Here is a 5,824-nt window from a genome sequence, read left to right on the forward strand (position 1 = left end):
GGAAAATATGTATCAATCACTGTTCCATAAGGATAGAGAGGGCACTCTAGATATTCCAAGTAAAGGAGGATTTTTTTTTTTTTTGCATTTAAAAAAATTACTTATTTTTAAATTGGGGGATAATTGTTTTATAATGTTGTGCTGGTTTCTGCCATACATCAACCTTAGAGGAGGATTTGGCAGCAAGGAATTTGTTACAAATTGTGGGGGAGGTCTGAAGAAGCGTAAGAAGGAAAACAGAGTTACCCAGAGACCAGGAAACTACCACTAGTCTTGACTTAAAGGAGCAAAAGGCAGAAAAGGTATGGCCCAAAGTACAACAAGGAGGTGGAGCCCGCAAATCTGCACTGGGAGCGAATGCAGCTAGAGTTTGTATTGCTGATGCTACTGTAACAGCCTCCGTGTTTGCTAGGGGGGAGCCACTGCTCCTGAATTTGCCAGAGGCCCTGCCAAAAGCAGAGTGACTCTTTCCTTCCTCCCACTTTCCTCAAGTGAGGGTTCCCATTGGCACAATCTAACTGGAATGAAGCGACAAAGGAACCTGAGAAATGTGGTTTTCAGATCTCCAGCCTTGTTGGTACAAGGGAGATTACAGGACAATGGATGTAGGGCTGAGTACCAATAGGCAATATTGACCTCATATATGTGTCATAACTCTTGGTTGCAAGCTATAAAACCCGGCTCAAAGTGGTGTAAACAAGAAATATTGATCAACTTATGTGACTTCAGGAAAAGGTAAACAAAGGTGTTAAATGGATGTTATCCAGCATCTGTCTCTCTCCATCCTTTAGCTCTGCGTTTTTCACATTGGCTTCATTCTCAGGCAGGCTTATCCCTTCTTGTGGCAAGATAAGGACCAGGCTTATATTCTACCAGCACTGCTAGCCCAAAAGTTGAAGGAAAATTCCTGGAACTGAGTTTAACTGGCTCAGATTAGTCACGTGCCTATCTCTGATTTGATCATTTTGACTTGATCCTGGATAAGAGCCCAGCACTGAAATGGGTTGTAGAGTTCGAATGATTCTCATCTGAACCCCACAGATTTAGAGTGGGGAGGAGATGGGTCTTCAAAGAAAACTGCTGTGCTGTTACCAATCAGAGGAGGAAAAGATGCTGCACTGGTAACAACAAAGGCAACAACAACTTGTTCATGACAGGATAATACTTATAAGGTTTTCCATATTCTCCATCCAATCCTCCTTCCCTTCCTCAGCTAGAGACTTCAGAAATATTGATATCACTAGGCGTGAAATACCTTAACCTCTTGCCTGGCTCCCACCTTATTAATTATCCTATCTACCCTCTATCCTCAACCCAACCCTTCAGCCTATAAAGCTCAGGTGTCCAATTCTATCTGAGCCCTTGATCCCACCTCCTATCATCACCTCCAGGATCTCAATCTATCTTTCATTCTTCTTTCCTTTCAAATCTATCTTCTCTACTTGGTATCTTTCTGTAGTTTATACCCAGGTGGCACTAGTGGTAAAGAACGCTGCCAATGTAGGAAATATAAGAGATGCACGCTTGATCCCTGGGATGGGAAGATCCTCTGGAAAAGGGCATGGTAACCCATTCCAGCATTTTTGCCTGGAGAATCCCATGGACAGAGGAGCCTGGCAGGCTACAGTCCATAGGGTCACAAAGAGTTGGACACAACGGAAGCAACTTGTATGTATGTAGGCACACAGACCATATTCAAGTCTCTGTCATTTTTAAGAAAAGAAAAGATAAAATCAGAATCTTCAACTTTGTACCACTTTTCAGCTACTGTCTATTCTTTCTTCCAACTTTCTTAAAGAGGGATCTGCGCTTACTTATCCTACTTCCTTATTTTCATTTGCTTAAGTACTATTGCACTGTGGCTTCTGCCTCTATTTTCTGCTAATATAGATCATAGGGGGATCCATGATCTCCATATTGCCAAATTCAAAGGACACATTTTTTGACCTTGACCTGTTGGAAATCTCTGCTGCATTTGATGCTGTTGATCACGTCTTCCTCCTTGAAAATCTTTCCTCCCTTGGATTTCTTCCATGACATTAGATCTCTCCTAATCTTCTCTTATTCTCTGTTTCTTCTCCACTTTCCTCTGGGCCGCCTTTTCCTCTGCTGCTCACCAAATGCTAGCATTCCCAGAGTTCAGCCCTCCATCCTTTTCTCATTCTCTATTTGGCCTTCCGAGGAATGTACTAGAATAGTCCTGTCGAAGAATAGTATTGAGGAAGTCCTTGCTAAACCTAGCAATTGACTTTTGAGAGCCACTGCATATAATATGTGAGAAGGCAATGGCAACCCACTCCAGTGTTCTTGCCTGGAGAATCCCAGGGACGGGGGAGCCTGGTGGGCTGTGGTCTATGGGGTCGCACAGCGTCGGACACGACTGAAGTGACTTAGCAGCAGCAGCAGCATATAATATGTAGTAAGATTTTACTCATGGATTTCCCAAATGATAACAACCAATCTGAAGAAAGAGGGTTTATTGTATCAACTACAAGAAAAATTACAATATCAAAGCAATATTTACATGTAGTAGTAGAAAAGGTCATCTTTGCTCCAAAATTGTCTTTGTTGCTAATAAGGTTGCAAGCTCTATTCTTCCCTATAGGTGACTTGGTTGCCAAGTCACCTATAGGTGATACAGATGTTCACCAGGCTGATCTATTAAACCAAAGAGCATAAAGTCAGTACTCCTGGTAAATGACTCTGGATGGATTTGCTTCTAATGTTTTTCCTGGTAAGTCCAAGGTAATAATTTGAAAAATGTGCTGCCTCAGAGGGACCCACATTGGTCAAAACCACACAGACTATCTGAGATGGCTCATAAGCTACTGGTTGTTCTGGAAACCATCAGAAGGGGGATGAGATACAACATAGAAAGGCTGGATGAAGGGTACAGGTTGACACCCCACCAATCAGGAGGCTTTGCAGAACTAGGAGAGCAGGGATTCAGGAAAACTGTGTGTGGATCAAACTGAACTATATGTACATCTTTTTTTTTTTTTTTAACACCTCCGTTACAGCTCAAAGTTTTATTCAATAAACAAAAGATAGTACACCCTCCAGGCATGACGGTGGAGAGGGTGGAGATCCCAAAGGAGAGGCCCGTACGTCCATCTTAACTACACTTAACTGTGTTTGCATCTTAACTAATTAGATGCCTCTCCCCATCTTCACCATCACCTGTGATTATCATCTCTGATTACCTGAAGAGAAATCCGTGGATATTACAGCCATCCTGCTTAATGGGATTGGCAAGACACGTATTCTGGTGGGCTGTCTGTAAATGGGTGCTAGTCCTGGACTTTTTTTTTTCATTTGCTCAAGCAGAAATCTGGAAATCATCCTTTCCTTCATTCTACCTTAGCCAATCAATTAATCACTAATTGTTGAGTTCTTTCTCCTGAATATTTATTAAAGCTATGCAATCTTCTCCATCCCTAATCCCACCACTACAGTCATCTCCTAGAACTGCTTTCTAACTGGTACTTATCCTGCCAATTTTGCTCTCTTCCTATCTATTCTCTACTTAGCAGCCAGAAGTGATCTTCTAAAATGCAAGGGTGGGACTTCCCTAGCAGTCCAGTGGTTACACCTTTGCTTTCCAATGCAGGGGGGTGCAGGTTTGATCCCTGGTTGGGGAGCTAAGATCCCACATGCCCTCCAACATATATATATATATATATATATATATATATATATATATATATACACACACACACACATATACATAAAACAGAAGCACTATTGTAACAAATTGAATAAAGACTTTAAAAATGGTCCACACCAAAAAAATCTTTTAAAAAATTTACCTCTTAAAAAAAGAGGATTGATGCTGAAGCTGAAGCTCCAATACTTTTCCCACCTGATGAGAAGAGTCCACTCACTGGAAAAGACCCTGAAGCTGGGGAAGACTGAAGGCAAAAGGAGAAGCAGGCAGCAAAAGGATGAGATGGTTAGAGAGCATCACCAACTCAATGGACATGAATCTGAGCAAACTCCAGGAGACAGTGAAGGTCAGGGAAGCCTGGTGTGCTGTAGTCCACAGGGTTGCAGAAAATTGGACACAACTGAGCGACTGAACAATGACAAAGATGTAAAAAAAAAAAAAAGCAAAGGTGAACGAACATGTCCTTCCCCTGCCTCAAACCTTTTGATGATTTCCCATTGTCCTTAAATTAAAGTCCAAAACCCTAACGACATGGTTCTCCTTGATTTGGCACCTGTCTACCTTTCCAGCTCACCTTATGCCATTCTTCTACATTATCACACCCATCCTGGCCTTCTTGTACTTCTCCTTTGACTTGGAATCATTTTCTCTTCTCCTGGATGACCTTTTTCTTTTTCACCTCACCTAAGTGCCACTGCCTTGTGAAAGTCTTTCCAAATGTCCCCAGGTAAAATTTAGTCTACTCACATAGTATTCCACAGACTTCCTTCAAAACACTCATCACAATTCTAATCATATATTTAGTATCACTTTCGTTTGTTATTCAAGCTTCATGAGGGTAGGGACTGAATCCTGTCTCTTAACAAGTTCCTAGCACCAAGGACAGTGCCTCCCACACTATAATTATTTGTTGAGAATTATCAAATGAACGAGGACATCTTTCTTCTTCTGAGTAACTCTTACTCATCTTTCAAAGACAAAAGTCATATGTTATACCCTCCAAGTTGGGTGACAGTCAAATCTGATTTTTCTTTGGGACCCTAGGACCTAGCCTGAGGCTTAGTACATGGTATATAATAGAAGTTTGTCAAATCATAATAAACTCTTGGCTAGGAGTTGATAATTTCTGAAGTCGAATGATGGGTATATGAGAGTTCATTATACTGTTGTGTTATCTTTCTATATATATATTTGAAAATCTCCATAACAAAACATTAAAACATTTATATTCACCTCAAGTCAAGTGAAAGTGTAGTCAAATATGATCTTGAGACTTCTGGCTTAGGCAAGCAGTAGACAATGATGCCACTCACTGGGATGGATGAAATGGGGCTGCATCCAGGCATGTGTGTTTGTGTGTTCTCAGATACATGTACCGGAGAGAATTCTTTTTCACCCCAGTGTAACTTCTTAAAAGGTTAAAAAAAAAAAAGGGTGAGACAGAGTTTAGATTTGGACATTTTTAGTTTTAGGCACCCCAAAGGCATCTTTAGTCAGTTGCTCAATAGTTTGCAGGTACAATAAATCAAACCTCTGCCTTAGAGGAATGAGTTAGGGGAGGGTTTCTGGATGGTGACACTCCCTCTCACTGGCTTTGATGGCCTCTGGGCCATTGACCTGACCAGTGGGGACTACCCCACTATCCAGGGAGTCTGCAGTGTTGAGCGCCACCATTCCTTCCTTCACACTTTTCATCTGCATTCTCCCCTTCTTCTTGCCCTCCTGTGAATTTCTGGCAGGGAGCTATTCGTTCTTCATGTCTGCAAGGCCTTGGTGTCACAGTCTCATGTCCAGCCGCAGGGGTAGGGTGTGAAGAAACATCTGGGTTCCAGTTTGTTTCCCCCACTTACCTGTGACCGCAGACAAGTCGCTTTACCTTTCTGAACCTCAGCATCTTGTCTGCAAACTGAGGATAATCAGAGCAGCGACTTCACAGGGCTGGTGTGAGCACGAATGCGTACAAAGGGTTTAACACAGAGCCTGGCACCGTGAAAGCGGTCAATAAATACGAGCTATTATTATCACCAACGCTGTGTCCTCATCGCTTACCACCAGGACGTCAGGGAGTGTTGCCGCGAGAGCCGAGCAGGCGGCCTCCTCCAGCCCCTCCCCGCGCGGCCGCGGCCCGGGCACCGCCACCGCGGTTCTCGCTCCAAC

The sequence above is a fragment of the Capricornis sumatraensis genome, chromosome 16, assembly GCF_032405125.1.
Source record: "Capricornis sumatraensis isolate serow.1 chromosome 16, serow.2, whole genome shotgun sequence".
In the NCBI taxonomy this organism is placed as follows: Eukaryota; Metazoa; Chordata; class Mammalia; order Artiodactyla; family Bovidae; genus Capricornis; species Capricornis sumatraensis.